The sequence below is a fragment of the Chlorocebus sabaeus genome, chromosome 25 (genome assembly GCF_047675955.1).
Source record: "Chlorocebus sabaeus isolate Y175 chromosome 25, mChlSab1.0.hap1, whole genome shotgun sequence".
Lineage (NCBI taxonomy): Eukaryota > Metazoa > Chordata > Mammalia > Primates > Cercopithecidae > Chlorocebus > Chlorocebus sabaeus.
This window is the reverse complement of record NC_132928.1, coordinates 37,280,017-37,300,089: the sequence shown is the minus strand read 5'-3', so window position 1 is coordinate 37,300,089 and position 20,073 is coordinate 37,280,017. Positions and strand designations below refer to the sequence as shown.

The following is a 20,073-nucleotide window of genomic DNA, read 5'->3' as shown; positions in this document are numbered from 1 at the left end:
TTTAGCTACATTATAATCTTAAGGGACCATGGTTTGCACATATATATAAATATATAGAGAGTGAGCATATATATAGCATATATATAAACATGGTCTCTTAAGATTACACAGTGTTGCATTGCTTAAGACATAATTATGTGGCATATGACTGTACTGTATGATTCTACTTACTTGAAGTATCTGAAATAGTCAAACTCTTAGAAAGTAGAACAGTGTTTGCCAGGGAGGTGCTGGCTAAAAATGGAAAGGGGGATGTTTTAACCAGGCTTCTTCAGAAAGACAGAACGAATAAGATATATGTAGAGACAGATATATGAAAAGGGATTTATTAGAGGAATTGACTCACCCAATAATGGAAAGTGGAAGTCCCACGAGGAGCCGTCTGCAAGCCGGAGAAACAGGGAAGCCAGTAGCGTGGCTCAATCCAAGTCTGAAGGCCACAGAACTAGAGATTCCAGTGGTCTCTTAGTGTGAGGCTAAAGTCTCAAGGGCCTGAATGGGCCACTGCTGTGAGTCCCAGAGTCTAAAGAACAGAGTCAGGAGTTCTGAAATCTAAGAGCAGGAGAGGGCATTCTGGCTCTGGAAAAGAGAGCAAGAATTTGCCCTTTCTCCACCTTTTTGTTCCATCCTGGACCCCAGACAGATCATGCCCGCCCACATTAAGGACAGATTTTCCTCATTGCCAATCTCCTCCAGAAACACTCTCATAGACACACCTGGGGCAGCCCCTCATACTCACCAAAAGCCAAATCACCTGGGCCTGCCTTTCAGCAGAAAACAGGTGAGCTCAGTTCCTATCAAAGCACTGAGAACAATTAATGCCTTATCAGCTATCTGGGTATCCCTTAATCCAGCAGAATTGATGCCTAAAATCAACCATCAGAGGGGAGTTTTTCAATGGGTATAGATTTTTAGTTTTTCAGGATGAAAAGGTTCAAGAGATCTGTTGCACACCAATATGCATATAGTCAACACTGCATATGTGTTCTTAAAAATGGTTAAGATGGTAAATTTTATGTTAAGAGTTACTGTCTAAAATGAATAAAAATAACAATAAAACAGATATGGGCTCCAAAAGGCCTAAATATACTCAGTTACAACATAATCATCCAGATAATTCAGAATGTGCTTACATTTTTTAAAGGAAATAGTTTAAATTTTAAAAAATAATTTAAATTTTCTCATGAAGAGTCAAAGTTTCTTCCAGGTTATTACCGGAACACAGAGTGGAAGGGAAGAGGTGTGGAGGAGGTAGATGGGGAGCTTCATACCTGAATTTGAGAAATCCATTGTATACACACCTCATGCATGAAAGAGTAAGATTTAGACATTGCTTAATTGCCCTTTTTAATGCCAAATCACCAGGAAAAAGCAAAATATGGGGTGCCACCTTCTATAGCTAACCTTAACCCTGATCTTAACCTGAGCTTCTGCAAATTCTTGTGTATTTCTGATAGATAATAAAATCCTTTGTTTTTAAATGATAACCTGGTTGTAAAAGGGAGTTACAAAGAATAAAGCTACTTCTAATGGCAAAAAATTTGGCTGCACTCAGATTAAATATTCGCCATTATCTAAAACTTCCTACATATTAAACAATTTGGTAACAGTTGTTGTTTTTCATCTTCTTTTATTGTTACTCATTTTTAAAATATACTTAATGCCAATATACTTCATAGCTTTCATAAAATGTTTAACTGAAGCTAAAAGAATAAAATAGCATACTTACTATTGACAAAAGCATTGTTCCTTATAGTTGTCATAAGTTCAGAACTCTACTGTTTTGTCACCAAACTTGGTGCAGAGCAGACATTGTTAATTTTCTTTATATATGTTTTATGAAGTCCATGCCTGCATTCTTTGCTATAACTGCTATTATAAAAAGTATACCAACTGTAACCTCTTGTGCTGAAGAGACATGATCAGTCAATTCAACGATAACACAAGAACCATTCAAGTCATGTCAGATCTTCATTAAATATTAGAATGTAACATCATACCTCATGATTGTGATTCAATAATTTAATTAAAATGTCCTATGAAATAAAATAGTGGTCACAAAATTGGAAAAAACTGATCATTAAAGAAAAGATTTCACAACTATCTAAAAGGTGAACATCTTGATTGCACATTTGGCAGGTAAATGAAGACAATAATGTCCCCCCAACAATTGCCCATGTATCATCATTATTGGCACATTGATATTTGCAAAGATGACTCAGATAAAATGTTATAAACTATTGTGAGTACATGTTGTCAAGCATTCATGTACTTGACCCGAAGCCATTAGAGCATCTGTTCTTTGAAAATTTACCTGGCTAAAATTGTAGCCATTGCTAACTAAGGTGCAAATTTGCTATTTGCAAATTAAAGTTTAGACTCACAATTTGCTATTGATTAATATTGTTAACCAATTTCATGAGAAAGTTTAAAATGATACAAATGTGAAATAATTTTATGATTCAGTTAATAATGAAAAAAATTGCAGAGCTGACAGGCATATGAATTATAAAGTCTGTTAAATTGTAGGCTTCTCATGGAGGAAGTACTTTTGTTGGTAAACAGAAATCTCCACTTCTAAACGTTTACAGTATCTTGTGATTCAAGCTGTTATTTACACGCATAGGAACTTGTACAGTTGATTTTGATTACCACTGTTCTAGTATTTTAACATAAAGTCACTTAAATCTTCTTTAAAATTCTAATAATATCATGCAAGGATTCATCAAGTGTTAGTGCTGGTGCTGGAAAATAAATGATTAAAATCAATACCTTTGGAATGCAAATTAATATGAAAATAAAAAACACCATGATGATGGTCAAAAAGCCTGCATGACTCACTGTGCTGTTAGGAAAGCATACTCTGTGACATTTTAGAGACAAAGATGAGAAAATAAATGTACCATTAGGCCAGGCATACCTTTAAGCTAGCCAGAAGGACCACATGTCATCAGGGCAAATGGGAAAAAAAAGGAAGCAATCTCTCATTATAAAGTGCCCCTAAGTTTAGCTGGTCCTAAGAGAAATTAGTTTTATGTCTGACCAAGAGGGCCTTAACATTCCCCTCAGCTTTACTTGACTTTAGACTCTAGACCCTGACTTCCCTTTTCTTAGAGCATTTACTTGGAAAACATCTTGTAATTGTAAGTGCTTTCTCTGCCTCTTTGAGAAGGTAATGTTTTTAAAAGCCTCTTGTCAGGTTATTTATTTATTTATTTATTTATTTATTCATTATTGAAATGGAGTCTTGCTCTGTGGCCAGGCTGGAGTGCTGTGGCAGGATCTCTGCTAACAGCAAGCTCTGCCTCCTGGGTTCATGTGATTCCCCTGCCTCAGCCTCCCAGGTAGCTGGGACTATAGGGGCATGATACCAAGCCCGGATAATTTATTTTTTTTTATTTTTTATTTTTTTTTATTTTAGTAAAGACAGGGTTTCACCATGTTGGCCAAGATGGTCTCAATATCCTGACCTCATGATTTGCCCGCCTACAGCCTCCCAAAACGCTGGGATTACAGGCATGAACCACCATGCCTGGCTGCCTCTTGTCAGTTTTACAACCCAGGAATGTCTTTCTCAAGGACCTGGGAGCCATCCCTTTGAAATGTAATCATCAAAGAAGACAGCGCCTTCACCTCCCAGTCTCTATGGGAGGTTAGGAGCATAACTTTGGTGGGTACCTTGTTCCAAGTCGTTAAATTACCTACTATCACAAAGATAAGGACAACTTTATTTTCCATTTGGTAAGGCCAATTAGCAAACACAGATGACTTTTACCTTCTTCCACCCTAGCTCTTAACAAATCCCTGCCCTTTGTTTCAGTAGATCTGGGGATCCAGATTTGGTCTGTGTTCTCTTCCTGATTTCTAAACTATTCTAACATTCATATAAAACCAAACAAGACTCCAAATAGCCAAGGCAACTTTAAGTAAAAAGAATAAAGCCAGAGGCATCACATTATCTAACTTCAAGCTATACTACAAGGGTACACTAACCGCAACAGCATGGCACTGGTACAAAAATAGACAGACACATAGATTAATGCAACAGAACACAGATCACTGAAAAAAAAAAAGCCACACAAGTACAACCAACTAATCTTTAACAAAGTTGACAAAAATAAACAACACCATTTAACAAAGTTGACAAAAATAACACCATTCAACAAATAGTAGTGGGAAACTGGTTAACCACATGAAGGAGAGTGAATGAAACTGGACCCGCAGCTCTCACCTTACACAAAAATGAACTCAAGAGGGATTAAAGAGTTAAATGTAAGACCTCAAACTATAATGCCCTAGAAGAAAATCTAGGAAATACTCTTCCGAATATTGGCCTAGGCAAATAATTTATGATCAACTCCTCAAAAGCAAATGCAACCAAAAAAAAACCCAAAAAAAGTGTAATCTAATTAAGCAGGAGCTTCTGCCTCATCCTCCTGAGTAGCTGGGACTACAGGCACAGCCCATCATGTTCAACTAATTTTTTTTTTTTAGTAGAATATATTACCAAAAGAAATAATCAATAGAGTAAACACACAACCTATAGAATGGGAGAAAATATTTGCAAACTATGCATCTGACAAAGGACTAATGTTCAGAATTTATAAAGTACTTAAAGAAGTTAACAAGAAAATAGAAGAAAACACAAATTATCCCATTTAAAATAATCCCATCAAAGGATATGAACAGTAACTTCTCAAAAGAAGGCATACAAGCAGACAACAAACATACAAAAACACAAATGCTCAACATCACTAATGATCAGAGAAATGCATATCAAAACCACAATGAGATACCATCTCACACCAGTCAGGATGGCTATTAATAAAAAATTTAAGAAACACAACAGATGTTGGCAAGCTTGCAGAGAAAAAGAAGGACCACTCAGATTCTGTTGGTGGGAACATAAATTAGTTCAGCCACTGTAGAAAGCAGTTTGGAGATTCTAAGAGAACTAAAAATAGAATTACTATTCTACCAGAATATCATTACTAGTCATATACCCAAAGGAAAATAAATAGCTCTACCAAAAGGATACATGCACTTGTATGTTTATCAGAACGCTATTCACAATAGCAAAGACACAGAATCAACTCAGGTACCCATTAATGGTAGATTGGATAAGAAAACGTGGTACATATACACCACAGAATACTATGCAGCTACGGAAAGAATAAAACCATGGCCTTTGTACCAACATAAATGCAGCTCCAGGACATTATCCTAAGCGTAATAGCAATGAAACAGAGAACCAAATAGCACATGTTCTCATTCATAAGTGGGTACTAAACACTAGGTCCACGCTGACACAAAGATGGGAAAAATAAACACTGGGAATTCAAAAAGTGGGGAGGAAGGGACAGAGGGATGAAGGGTTGAAAAGCTATTTATCAGGTGTTATGTTCACTACTCGGACGATGGTATTGGCAGAAGCCCAAACTTCAACATCACACAGTATACCCAGGTAATAAACCTGTACATGTGTCCCCTGAATCTTAATTTTTTTAACATGAAAAAATTAATTTAATACTATTAAACTTGTTTGGTGTGATTTATTTAGCAGGTAGGTCTTGAGGAATGCCATTCTTCACATATATTGTGGCATCTCTATATTGTAGTGATGGAAACTGAACAGATAATGCAAGGGGTCAGAAAATAGTTCTTGAAGATGATAGAACATATCTGCTTTCTGTTTCTTAGGGGTTTAACTGTCAGCACAAGAACCAAAAAAAATTATTACTGGAAGCAGGGATAGATTATGGCAGAAATGTTCTAGTTCCATAGTTTTGGAAGCTTTCACATCCCTCCACTCTGCAGTGGAAGTAGCACATCCAAAGAAAACAGAATTTTAACATCAGAGGGGAGAGAAAGCACAGGAGAGAAGAACAGAGTTTCTATCATTCATTGGGAGGAGAAACTCTTTAAGAATCATAGGGAGGCTGAGAGCAGAATGGAGAGAGCAAGAAGGTTCTCAGGGCAGACCACTCATACAGCACCTATCCAACTTTTTATTAAAAGGAAAAAGAGTGGGGATACTGTTTTCTCTCATTAGCAAATACCAGATACTTTTTAATTTATACTCAATATGAAGATTTAATAATATGTGATTATCTGAATCAGTTGTTCTTGGAATTCAATCAGTTGAAATTCAGAGAATAAAATAAAATGCTTGTTTCAGATAAACAGCTCTCCTTATTCAGTTTTAGGATTTTGGCAGATTTCCACTACCACATTCTGAAGACTATGACTGGTGAAGGGCCCAACTCATTTATCTGGACAGTTTTCATGTGTTCCCTTAAAAAGAGAGAGGTCATTAAAGGTCGGCTGAAAATGATTTTTCTCTTCTTATTCAATGATGCTGTCTTGTTCAGTGGACAGACATGAAGCTCAATACTTTTGTTAAGAGCCCTGCACAGAAACCTGAAGTCACAGCATCATATTTTAAAATTTAGTCTTTGTTGACTGGAATCTCAAGCTACTTACATTCTACACTAACACTGAACGGGGAAATTTCAACTGAGTTTCATGACATACTAAAGTAAATCTGGTCAAGGGTCACTGCGAAAATGAAGAAAAAGAAAGAGGAGGAGGAGCAAAAGGAGAAAAGTGTTAGCATTCAATTTCCATTTGAGAGCAAAATGTCCTCAGAATATCGCAAAGAAAACTGAAATACCTACTTTAAATGGGTAAGGAATTACTGTCTGCACAGAGGAGAGAACTTTCCATACACTTAGACAATGCAAATTTAACATCACAGCCACCTTACATTAGAAATGTATTCATCCCAACAAATATGTACTGAGTATCTTGTATGTTCCATCACCATAGTAGGTAGAACAGATACAGAAGTGAACAAGATTAACCAAGCCCTGCTTTCATGGAGCTTGCATTCTATTGCAGGGAAAGAGTCAATCAATGCAGCAAACAAGAATATTTAAGAAATGATCATTGCTAGAAGACAATTAAAATAGGACAATTTGATAGAAAATGTTTTCATAATTTTATAATTAGATTGGTTACTCAGGGAAGATCTAGCAGAGGGTAAGATATTTAAACTAAGAAGACTTCCAGCTTCATCTATGTCCCTGCAAAGGATATAATCTCATTCTTTTTTATGGCTGTATAGTATTCCATGGTATATATGTACCACATTTTCTTTATCCAGGCTATCATTGATGAGCATTTGGATTGGTTCCATGTCTTTGCTATTGTGAATAGTGCTGCAATAAACATCCCTGTGCATGTATCTTTATAATAGAATGATTTATACTCCTTTGGGTATACACCCAGTAATGGGATTGCTTAGTTAAATGGTATTTCTGGTTCTAGATGCTTGAGGAGTCACCACACTGTTTTCTACAATGGTTGAACTAATTTACATTCCCATCAACAGTGTAAAAGTGTTCCTCTTTCTCCATAGCCTTGCCAGCTTATGTAACAAACCTGCACATTCTACACATGTATCCCAGAACCTAAAGTAAAATAGTATTTTTTTTTTTTAAAAAAGGAACACAAGAAGAGCTTGACCATTTGAAGATCAAGAGATAGCCAGCATAGAGACTCTGAGGCAAAGGACTTGATTGTAGGAAGAATGGAAAGAATCTCAGCGGGCTAACACATGGAAATGAAATAGGGAGTAGGATAAAATGGGGGCATGGAAGAGCATGGGAGGGATTCAAGCATGAGAAGAACAGCGATTCAAGGCATTTGTACTATGGAGTAAGTCTGGACAGCCAAGTCCTAGAGTACTGGATCCTTGGGAGACCCAATTGAATAAGAGTAACAACCACCATGAATTGGTTCAATAATACTCATACCACTGGCTTTACAAATATTTTTGTTATATCTTCAATTGCCCAACAATCTAAGCTTCACCCCATTTTACAGCTTGAAAAACTGGAGTTTACAGAGATGATACAATCTCACTAAGACTTCATAGAACATAATTGGCAGAATCAGAATTTATAATATTGTATGAATTATTGGATTTTATTCCTTGGTGAAAGACAAGAGAGGAACATAAGAGCCCTTTTCTGCCTGCTAAATTTGTACTTATCTTTCTCTCTAGGAGCCCCAAGAAACAGATTCCATTCCAGGCTCCTCTCTGCTTTCTTCTCTGACTCAGCCCCATCTTCTGCTTCAGTAATTGAACAGGGGGAGTTACAACTCTCTGGGAACCTCTGGTCTAGGCAGCTGCTCCTCCAAACTATTCTTAGAGGACAGATCTCACCTCAGAGAAATCATCTGCAGAGGGACCACTCTAGGTTCACTCCTCGAAATTAATTCTATCAACATAAATTCAGTGTTTTCAAAAAGGAGTAGGAACTTAGAATGTAAGTATCTTATTGTAATATAATTAACAGCATTTAGTATTTCCTATATAAACATGGTAAAAAATAATAATAATAATATAACTAATAAAAATGTCCCAATTCCCCAGTTCTCTAGAAAGCCTGTTGGTAGCATAGTGTCCTGCCATTAGTTCACTTATACTTATTTTCATATTAAACAGAAAAGGTAGCATACTTAATGCCATAGGGCACACTAAAGGCAAGATCACAAGTGTAGTGCATTATGGTTCCAAAGCATTGCAAAGTAACTTTCAAATTGCAAGTTTCTCTAAAAACAAAAGGGAGTTTATTAAACTTCTACTTGTGATGAGACTACAAGGAAAAAATAAATTGCTCTACTTTCCCTTTGAATAGGAAAAACTAATTTTATGTAAGGAACATTCCACGGAGTTTTATTTAACCACACACACATTTGACTGAGTGTGTCTGAAGTACTTCAGCACCTCTTGGTATGTCATCATTCTGAACTCATTTAGAATTCAGTGAAACATCACAGAGCATAATATATTCATTTGGTAACCATTTGGATGTCACACTCATTTCTATAGGTATTCAATTATAATTCAATATTACTGGGCACTCAGGAAAAGCGTTAGCCTTAATATCTTTAGTTGCCCCACTGTTAGAATGCATCCTCTGCATATAAATCAGCACATTTGTATGTACAATTTATTCTTGATCTGAGCTTTATATTTTAAAGAATCTCTTTTTCCTTATTATCACGTTTAAATGCAAATTGTTTGATACGCTGCTAGTCTATTACAGTTGTGAACAAAACTTATAAAGCAAGAGATTCCTTAGGTTCAAAATTGCTGCAAAAGTTAGCTGACTTTGCCTTGTTTTTTTTTATTTTTTTAAAAAGTCCATTGTGCCTAAATAATATAAACATATTTTTGCCATTTTTATTCCCCAGCTAAATTCAACCAGATCATGTTAAAATATAAATATCTATAGAAAATCAGTCTACTTTTGCAAATTATGAGGAATGCCATCCCTCCCATAGAATGTGGCCTCTCTATATTTTAGTGATAAAAGTTAAGCAATAATACAGGGGTTCATATCATGGTCTTGGAAGTAGAGAGAATGCCTCTGCTTTCTGATTCTCAGGGGTTTTACTGCAAGCATGAGACCTGAAAAGTAGGAGTAAAAATGATGTGACTGGAACCATTCCAGTTCTAGATATAAATATTGAGATAGAGATATTAACCAGAAGTATAACAATTATAACCAATTGAAATAAATCTACAGGGTCACGGCAGATAGATAGATAGATAGATAGACAGACAGACAGATAGATGCAAACAAACACACATAATATGTGTTTGTGATAAAAATTTTTCCATTATTAAAAAATCATAACTACTGAAGCTAAACTACAAAATACATAAAATATATATGTAAATATAAATGTGAGTATATTATATAGTGATACCTAGAGAATAAAATTAGTAACTTTTGGTCAAGGAACAATATTATTCTTAATTATAACATAACTAGCTATAACTAAAATCTAAAATATTTTCAAAAATAAGATCTCATATAGCACTCCAATACTTCATTAAAGATGTAAGGTGATGTCAAAACCCCATTTTACGGAAGACAAAGTAAAATAGAGGTTGATTTTTGGGTTTGTAATATATTGAGTTCATCATGAATATGAAAGGGCTGAATCTCACTCCATATTTTTCTATTGTTTTTAAATTGCTTAGCTGTCTTCAATTCTCAAAGCCAATAGATTGTGTACTGAGAAAACAAGATTAAAGGCAGTAAGTCATTGCTAAATTAATTTATTCATATTTCTTGTTAGCCTTTTAAAAGCTGAATAGTAAATGGATGAATAAATGAATTGTAAACAAAGAGATGCACAGACCTAGTTTTAGATTCTGGCAGAAATATCAAGACATATTTACAAATACCGCAGTGTCCTGGGTAGACCCTTTGCTATTCTCGGTGAGGAAACTCCACCTTCCATTAACTATCCACTACATTTTATTTTATTTTGTTATTTTATTATGGTAACTCAATAGAAGATCTATCTTCCCAAATGTTTAAGTGTAGAATACATTATTCTTGACTATATTACAACATCATATAGCATATCTCAAGGGCTTATTCATCTTGCTTGACTAAAACTTCATATTCATTTCTGACCCTGAGCTTAAAACTGATGAGCTCTACTTTCCTAACAGCACTAAAAAGAACTTAACTGAAAAATAACTGAAGTAACATATTGGCTCTTTTAAATAGTGTGCCAGTCAAGTGATATAAGAAAGAAATGTTGATTTTTAGTGTGTATAATTATGCCAGCTGAGATGTGTGTGTGTGTGTGTGTGTGTGTGTGTGTGTGTACACACAAAGAAAATTTGATTTAAGAGAAGTATCAAGAGAGGGCTTTTAAAGAATCATAGTTTCTTTTTTCCACAGTCTCTATTTTCACGTATGTTGTTCTTATATTTAATTCCTTAGGGTTATAAATCTGCCAAATGCTATATAGTTAACACAAGCTCACATCATGGAATATGTTGTGTTGCAGGGGCAGAGAGGTGTGATACTTTTCCTTACCCATCACAGGGGTCACAGCTGACACTCTTGTAAGAAAAGATGGATTAACAAGAGAAAAGAATAACAAATTTATTTATTCAAAATGTTTTCCTGACACAGAAGCCTTCTGAAATGAAGACCCGAAGACTTAAGGTAAACTGTCTATTTTTACTCTTAGGTTTGATGAAGAATGGACAGCCATGTGCAAATATGATTGGACAAAAGGGTATGAGCTAAAGGTAATGGTCTGAGGCAGAAAACCCAGCATGACCTTCTGTTCAGATTCTTTTCGGCCTCTTTGTGTGGCATTTCTTCCTCCTAGGTATAAGGCAAGACCCTTCTGGAATGATGGTCTTATAATCTACCAGCAAACAAGGTAGGTCATATCATTTCTTTCTGGCCAGCTCCTATACAGAAAGGTGGGGGCAGGGGAGTAATATTTCCAGTTTCTATGGCCTTCCTTGGGAAAGGAAGGGGAGCAGGAGAAAGAAAGGCAACAAAGGATCAGAGACTTCGCTTCTGAGACCCTTCCAATGTCCTTCAGCTCAAAGTCCTCATCGGGCCACAGCATCATAGTTTGGGGTATTGTTTTCAGATTCCCAACAATATAAAAGAAAATTTTATTTAAAAGAAGCATTTTCCTATCTCAAAAATTGTAATTAGAGGTATTCATGATTCTGCAATGCAGTTTTGTATTTAGAATATTTCCTGAGAAATACTATCAATCAGTATTTTTAAGAAAGAAACAGAAGAAAGATGTTTCAATAAGTTTTTGTCATTAAAAAGAGCCTAGATTTTGTTATGACATTTAAAGTGTCCCTGAATGACTAAATAATGTCTACTATATAAAATAAAACATTCTTTCTTATCATTCTGGAATGATTTTTCTTTGACCTTGAGATGATAATCATACTATACTAAAATTCTGGACCTTACCAAATATAATGCTGTTTATCTTACCATTCTATAATATTGACAGCTACTAAAACTTCCCACCAGGTGATGGCGAAACAATATTTCTAGCAAATAGATATTAGCCCCTTGCCTAATGAGATCAATATGTTTCACCGTGAGTTGGAGATATCTCTCTGTAACAATTTCCATTCAGAGGATATCTGCTTTATCAGAGATGGCAGACAAACATTTAATCACCCCCTCATCTCTCTTCCTTTTTCCTGACCTGTTTCCTAAGAGGACAAGCCTGGTTGCTGAGCAACAGACTACTCCGAAAAAGCTCTAGCGCTCCACCTTTCTTTGCTAGTAGAAAGCAGGCAGATGAAAGCAAAACTAAGGTTTGGACACCAGGAAGGAGTACAGGCTAAGCCACTTTTTCGAGGCTGGGACAGCATTGTAGTCAATCTTGGAGTTTGTCAGCCAAATAATTGCACAGTGGCAGAATATCAGACACTTTTGTGATAACAGTTACTAAATCAGAGTGAACTGAATGTTTTAGAAGAACTAAAATTAACCAGCCTAAGTCTCAGAACATTTAATGAATCAAAAAAGTATTGTTTAGTTCTAAGGCAATAACTTTTGTATTCTCATGTGGCTTAGACTGAGAAGCATGGCAACATCTAATTTATTTGTTTTTATCTCTCTATATCTCTATCTATGTATCCACCTATACATTTTTTCATTTATGTTGGGGGGATTTGGGTTTATTTATAAAAACACATATTTTATCAGAAGATTATTTATTAGATTTTCCCTGACTTCAATTGTGCTGTCCTGTAGTTTTATATAATTGATTTTAAATTGAAAATTCACCTAGTTTTTCAGGAATTAAGACATTTCATGTTGCTTCCTGTGAACAAAAGAACAGTCCTGTGTACATACCCCTAAACTGTTTATAATTTTAGCATCATTTCATCATTGGAAGTGAGTTCCCAATTTTTACTTTTCTGATAAAGCTTCTGCTCTGTCCAAACTTTTAAACAAATCAACAGAATTTAATTAAAAATTAACAAGCTTCAGTTAACATGTTCTTGCTGTATTTTGGAACTTAAATGATACAAGATTTCACTAAAGATAGCTTAGTCTCCATTGAAAGTAAAAGATACAGGAGAGCCCATGCTAAAGTGCTATATTAAAGTAACTGAAAGATGTGTGGTATTATTTATGAGGGCTCTGTTCTGTTCCATTGGTCTATATTTCTGTTTTGGTACCAGTAACATGCTCTTTTGTTTACTGTAGCCTTGTAGTATAGTTTGAAGTCAGGTAGCGTGATGCCTCCAGCTTTGTTCTTTTGGCTTAGGACTGTCTTGGCAATGCAGGCTCTTTTTTGGTTCCATATGAACTTTAAAGTAGTTTTTTCCAATTCTGTGAAGAAAGTCATTGGTAGCTTAATGGGATGGCATTTAATCTATAAATTACCTTGGGCGGTATGACCATTTTCACCATATTGATTCTTCCTATCCATTAGCATGGAAGGTTCTGCCATTTGTTTGTGTCCTCTTTTCTTTCATTGAGCAGTGGTTTGTAGTTCTCCTTGAAGAGGTCCTTCACATCCCTTGTAAGTTGGATTCCTAGGTATTTTATTCTCTTTGAAGCAATTGTGAATGGGAGTTCACTCATGATTTGACTCTCTGTTTGTTATTGGTGTATGAGAATGCTAGTGACTTTTGCACGTTGATTTTGTATCCTGAGACTTTGCTGAAGTTGCTTATCAGCTTAAGGAGATTTTGTGCTGAGACGATGGGGTTTTCTAAATATACAATCATGTCATCTGCAAGCAGGGACAATTTGACTTCCTCTTTTCCTAATTCAATACCCTTCATTTCTTTCTCTTGCCTGATTGCTGTGGCCAGAACTTCCAACACTATGTTGAATAAGAGTGGTGAGAGAGCACATCCCTGTCTTGTGCCAGTTTTCAAGGGGAATGCTTCCAGTTTTTGCCAATTCAGTATGATATTGGCTGTGGGTTTGCCATAAATAGCTCTTATTTTTTTTTTTGAAATATGTTCCAAGAATACCGAATTTATTGAGAGTTTTTATCATGAAGGGCTGTTGAATTTTGTCAAAGGCCTTTTCTGCATCTATTGAGATAATCATGTGGTTTTATACCACACATTTACAACCATCTGATCTTTGACAACCCTGACAAAAACAAGAAATGGGGAAAGGATTCCCTATTTAATAAATAGTGCTGGGAAAACTGGCTAGCCATAAGTAGAAAGCTGAAACTGGATCCCTTCCTTACACATTATTCAAAAATTAATTCAAGATGGATTAGAGACTTAAATGTTAGACCTAAAACCATAAAAATCCTAGAAGAAAACCTAGGCAATACCATTCAGGACATAGGCATGAGCAAAGACTTCATGTCTAAAACACCAAAAGCAATGGCAACAAAAGCGAAAATTGACAAATGGGATCTAATTAAACTAAAGAGCTTCTGCACAGCAAAAGGAACTACCATCAGAGTGAACAGGCAACCTACAGAATGGGAGAAGATTTTTGCAATCTATTCATCTGACAAAGGGCTAATATCCAGAACCTACAAAGAACTCAAACAAATTTACAAGAAAAAAACAACCCCATCAAAAAGTGAGCAAAGCATATGAACAGATACTTCTCAAAAGAAGCCATTTATGCAGCCAACAGATACATTAAAAAATGATCATCATCACTAGCCATCAGAGAAATGCAAATCAAAACCACAATGAGATACCATTCCACATCAGTTAGAATGGCAATCATTAAAAAGTCAGGAAACAATAGGTGCTGGAGAGGATGTGGAGAAACAGAAACACTTTTACACTGTTGGTGGGACTGTAACCTAGTTCAACCATTGTGGAAGACAGTGTGGTGATTCCTCAAGGATCTAGAACTAGAAATACCATTTGACCCAGCCATCCCATTACTGGGGATATACCCAAAGGATTATAAATCATGCTGCTATAAAGACACATGCACACGTATGTTTATTGTGGCACTATTCACAATAGCAAAGACTTGGAACCAAACCAAATGTCCATCGATTACAGACTGGATTAAGAAAATGTGGCACATATACACCATGGAATACTATGCAGCCATAAAAAAGGATGAGTTCATGTCCTTTGTGGGGACATGGATGCAGCTGGAAACCATCATTCTCAGCAAACTATCACAAGAACAGAAAACCAAACACCGCATGTTCTCACTCATAGGTGGGAACTGAAAAATGAGAACACTTGGACACAGAAAAGGGAACATCACACACCGGGGCCTGTTGTGGAGTGTTGGTAGGGGGAAGGGATAGCATTAGGAGATATACCTAATGTAAATGATGAGTTAATGGGTGCAGTACACCAACATGGCACATGTATACGTATGTAACAAACCTGCACGTTGTGCACATGTACCCTAGAACTTAAAGTATAATTAACAAAATAAATAAATAAAATAATATTCAAATCTAAAAAAAAAGTAACTGAAAGAATGAATTCTTTCCACCAATATTTACTGAGGTGTGAAGCATCTCTCTGAGTCATTGGAATCAACCATGGCTGAAACTGGCACAGTCTTGCCTTCATGGGGCTTATAGTCTAGTAAATCTGAGAGACATTTTTTTAATTATCATGTGCCTATTTTTCTTCCTGTACTATCTGGGTGCTGAGGATACAACAGTAAACTAACAGACACAACCTTTGCTTTGGGGAGACTACAGTTTCAGCTGGAAGAGGCAAATAATGAACCAAGGCTCACTTGTATGTTAGTCAGTTGTGACCTGCACCATGAAAATCAATAAATAAAGCAGCCTAAGAGGGTAGAGAATTAAAGACTTCAGTGCAGACAGAGATAAGAGACATTATCAAGGGACTGGTTTTAGAAAGGTCATTTTAGAGTTTGACTCCATTTTTGGTGTTTGACTGCAGACAGCTTTAGGTCCCATCTCTTACATGTTCTTTCTTGCTCAATATCTGGGTAGACCATAAGAAAGCCAGGTGGGTTCCCTCCTTTAGTGCCAGTAGAAAGTTCCAAATATGTAAGGCCCCACTTAACCTGGGAAACTTCACCTCGCCTACCCACAAAGCACAATAAAAATCAAAGCCCCTGGCCTCTCCCTTCTGTCAGACCAGCTTGGGAGCCTGTGCTGCCTTCACCAGAAATCCTCCTTAGGAAAGTAGCACAGCTCTACATACCTTCGTAGTGTATGTGTGTGGTGTCATTAGCCTCAACATCTAGACCAAATTTGGTATCAGGGGTGCATCCCACCTTCCAGAGGATAATAGTGGAATAGCTACTTCAATTTTTCCTTTAGCTGTAGGAATTTTTAACATTCAGAGAATGTGATCAATGTATATGAACAAATCCAGTCACTAACTATTTAACAATTATTAGTTAGGCTTTTTAGTAGTTACCAATACATTAACATTAAACAAACAAACAAGACACAGAAAGGTCTAGAATTTCAGCTACATAGAGAGTTCTAGAATTTCAGCTAAGACGGTTAGAATGTTGTGCACTCTACCTGCATCCTTCACATTTGTTGTGCTAATTACTTACGTCACTTTGAAATTTTCATAACATAATAATTAGTAAATAATTATATTCGCTAATTCAAGCAAAACATTCATATAGAATATTCATCTCAGTGACGGGAGATCCCTGAGAAGAGAGAACAAAATTGCAAATATCAAATATTCCAGACACAAAACATTTCAGACAAGTGCCTAGTATTCATATTTTGTTTCTCTCTTGAAACTTTTCTCTTGTGAACTTTTAATTCTTCTGCTATATCAAGAAGAAAGCGTAATGTAGGTGCCAATCTATATTTAGCATCTCTCTATGAGGTGTGTGAATCTCCACGTTAACAAGGAAGGCACTCCCTCCAATTCACTTGGTAGTTAAGAGCGACACGCAGGAGTGACAGGACCACATTCCGGGGAGAAGATGGTCAAAAGAGAATACAAGAGATGATGAGCAAGGGACCCAGAAGGCAGCAGTGACTCCAGGAACAGGTGACAGTTATATATCCAGGGTACTCTATTAGGTGAACAGCAAATATTTGAAACCTCAAGTTCTGAATCTAAAAATTGAGTGTATTTCCTGAATAATAGCACATTATATAAAACAAATTGACCTCTTTATCTACAGATCCTGTAAATTGCAGCTATTTCAATAGAAGACACATGGGGTGAAATAGTTTGCTCTGAGGTGGGCATTTCATGCATTTTTTTAAAGTGAAATCAAGGTTCTAAAATAAGAACAATAACAGGAAAGAAATGTAGCAGAGCCACTGGGAATTTTTCATGATCCCACATGTAGTTGAACAGCATGAATACAAAACCAATTGCATATTAGCTGTCCTGACATGACTGTCTGGGCACCTTTCAAAACAAAATGAATATTTCCTATTATTACTTTCCCTTTTATCACCAATTTTGGTCTGATTTAACACTTTCATAGTACTTTTTAGGCATCTTAACTGTACCCAGAACTTTCTTAACTTCAAAGCAAGCACTGAGCATTACAAGTTCTAAAGAGGTATGAATATTGAAAAGAATTACGTCCCAAACCATAATTACTTAATGTATGATAATTATAAAAACAGGATTTCACCAGGCTCTCTTGCCTGATTTTACTTGATAAGGGTGAACTTACTAGCTTTTTTTCATAATCATGAGTAAAAAGTAACCCCCAAACTACATTAATTCCAAAATAGTCTTAAAGAATCTAAAAATGGAATAGGCTTTGGGGTTTTATTTTAACTTGTCACATGAGAGTAAGAAAATGGATCAGATTATTAACTCAGAATTTCTTATTTGAACTAAAATACTATGTTCCCATACCACTTTAAACCGTATTAATTTTGGGTTTTTATTTTGTCTAAACAGAAAAAAATGAAGCAAAGTAAAAATATTTACACATTGTTATCACATCAAGGAAAAAACTGTAGGATATACTTCCCTCTCCTTATCAGACTTGTTCACATAGTTTGAAGTGCAAAGCAATTACAATCTAAATTGCATGTTGACATTATAGAAATTATCCCTTTCTCCATACTGAAGCCTCTAAGGTGCTTTTGTCTTATGATTGCTTTTTTTAACTTGGAAAATCCTGATGTAGACTCTCTTTTTTTAAAATGTCTTTTTCATGAAATGTAGCTGAGGCTTTTAAGAAAATAATTAACATTTTATGTTGAAACTTTAATATGTTACTTCATTTTTTACCTCAATAAATAATTTACATTATTTTGCTCCCTTCCTTTTATGTAAATATTATTTTCAATATTATAGAGTCCGATTCTTTTTTTTTAAGAGGAAGAATTGATTTATTTCACTTGAATTACAAACTTAAATAGTCAGGGTTGGTATCTAATGCAGTCTGTGTTCATCTAGAAGAAAGAGACATTGAATATAATTCTTGCTTGAGCATGGCATTTGAGGCGCTTAAGACTTCTTCCTTCCGTCATAACATCATCTTAGGTGCCTACAGTGTTCATGTCTATAGCTCTTCAACATCTCTCATGATCTTGGTTACTTGTTTTCAGACAACTTCACTTCCTTTCTACTTATTCACCCTTTTCCATGACCACACCCTCCCTGGACTCTGTCATAACCTAACAGTTCTTCCTAAGAAATAATGAACTACTCTACAGCTTCCTATCCTTCAGAATCCCTCATTCCGTTACTTCAACCACACAAGTTTTTTGCTTGTTGGTTTGGTTTGTTTGCTTGTTTGTTGTTGGTTTGTTTGTTTTCCCTTCAGATGGACCTCTGGTTTTTTGACCCATTTGCTATAGAGTCTGATTCTTAGGCTACATATTCTCTCAAAAAAATCAGGGAGAAAATTTCCCCCTTTAATGTTGGGTAAATAAAAATGTGAATGAGAAAACGAAATTAGACCAGGACTATCAAGAGTTCAGAGCGGAAATTAACTTCATGGCAGTGTTCAGTGCAGCTCACCAGTTCTTGGGTTCCTCTCCCCTTCTGAGCACCTGGGTCATCAATAAACATTGAGTTAATTATCATGAAAGTCTTCATATCTGTAAAGACATACATATACATATTTATATTAAACTATTAATGAAAATATAAGATATTTTGCTATTACTGTAACTTCCACTACTATTATAAATTTCATCAGTTGTCTATTATTCTACAAATTAAATGAGCTTTGGTTTGTGTGTATAAGACTATCAGAACAGAGTTTCTTTTCAGATAGAAAGCCTCCACAGTATCTACACAATCCAAATATCCTCACACTGAAGGCTTCTATTTATTTTACAATGACCATTTGAAGAAATTAAATACACTAAATTTTGACTAATTGAAAGATTATGCAGCAATGAGACACACAAACAGGTGTAGTGCCATAACTAATACACAGGTTAACATCTTGTTCCAAACAAAAACTGTTTCATGAGAATAGTAATTAGTAAAGTATGGAAACCCAGTCAATGTGAGTTTATCACGATATGAGATCAAGAACTAGATCCTGCTCCCTGATAACATTTAGTATGCTGAATTTCTATAAACTGCCTTCACCTCACATTTCCTTATAATATTCTAACAATAAAGTGAGATTTTAATTAAACAAAGCTGCAATGCTTGCAAATAATTTAATATTTTTACAGTTTTCTTGAATAAGAATAAGATTAAGTATGCTACTATTATGGTTGACTAAGTAGAATGCAGAAGAAAACATTGTGTGATCATAACTGTAAGAATACTAAGATCAAAAGGTTTTTCTCATAATGACAAAAAATTCTCAAGTAGAAACTCAGAATAGTAATTTTTAGACTTTCTTTTCATGAGCTAAAGAATGAAAACAACAAATCTGGAAGAAAATAAAATTTTTACTAGCAGCTATGGATGCAAGACTTTTTATTGTGTGTGGACACAGGGCATCCATAATCAAAGTAGTTGTCTTTCAGCCGTATATTATTCAATATATATTATATTAAATAATTTATATATATTAAATAATTACATAATATCTATTAAATAATATATAAATTATTTAATATATAATCATTTTATATATATTAAATATATATAAAATAATTATTTTAAACTAATTTTGTAAATTAAAATAGAAAAATATCATCCCAAGTCATCATATGTTTATTCCATTCCTATGTCATTTTAAACAACTATATTACTGCCTTTAGTACTTCATAGTTTAGCATTTCTCCATTTCAATTTATGTAATAGAAAAATATATCATCTATCAACATATCCAACTTTAACAA

At 35.2% G+C, this 20,073-nt stretch overlaps 1 long non-coding RNA gene across 1 annotated transcript in view; it reads right to left on the bottom strand.

Moving 5' to 3' along the window:
• Positions 1 to 18,993, bottom strand: part of LOC140710196 (uncharacterized) — a 161,441-nt gene extending 142,448 nt beyond the window's left edge. Inside the window, exon 1 of the long non-coding RNA XR_012091137.1 lies at positions 18,785 to 18,993. This is a non-coding gene — a long non-coding RNA (uncharacterized lncRNA). The remainder of the gene's footprint in view (positions 1 to 18,784) is intronic.
• Positions 18,994 to 20,073: the final 1,080 nt, after the last annotated feature.